Source organism: Lytechinus variegatus, chromosome 17, assembly GCF_018143015.1.
Source record: "Lytechinus variegatus isolate NC3 chromosome 17, Lvar_3.0, whole genome shotgun sequence".
Classification (NCBI taxonomy): Eukaryota; Metazoa; Echinodermata; class Echinoidea; order Temnopleuroida; family Toxopneustidae; genus Lytechinus; species Lytechinus variegatus.
This window is the reverse complement of record NC_054756.1, coordinates 20,586,842-20,587,467: the sequence shown is the minus strand read 5'-3', so window position 1 is coordinate 20,587,467 and position 626 is coordinate 20,586,842.

The following is a 626-nucleotide window of genomic DNA, read 5'->3' as shown; positions in this document are numbered from 1 at the left end:
ATATAACCTTGACCATAGCCTATTACTATTAGAAGGGGAATTCCTTAGTGAATGAAATCCCTGCCCAACTCTTCAGTAGCAGATTTTTCTTACTAGTAGACATGTTTCAATCATCAAGAGGTCCAAAAACTGAACTTCATGGCTATACAAGGCTACATAGGGGGTAGTACAGGTAACAGTTGTTATTAGTAACTAACTCTGTGTTTGTGTACCTAGGCTAGGCTGTGTAGGCTGTATGTGCATGTGTTTGTCACTGGGACTTGCTTGCATGTTGTCGTGTGTTTTCGTATACCGACGAGCGCTGCTGTAAATCGTGTATTGCACCCATCACGAGATAAAGTACACATTAGATAGGCCTTGCATCAATAGCGCTTGTGAAATTGGTTCATGGGGAAGGGAATGGAAGAGAAAACTTGTAGAATTTGACTGAAGAGTGGTGGATTCAAGAGGGAGGGGGGGGGGGTAGAGAAAAGCATAGTTAATATGTGGGGGGGGGGCTGAGAATGAGTTCTACTGCCATCTTGTTCAACTTTTACTGACTTCTAGCCAGACTAGCCCCATCCATTTAGAATAAAAGCCATCTAACCCCCTGTTCTTTCTCTTACACCCTGGCTTGGGCCCTTGTC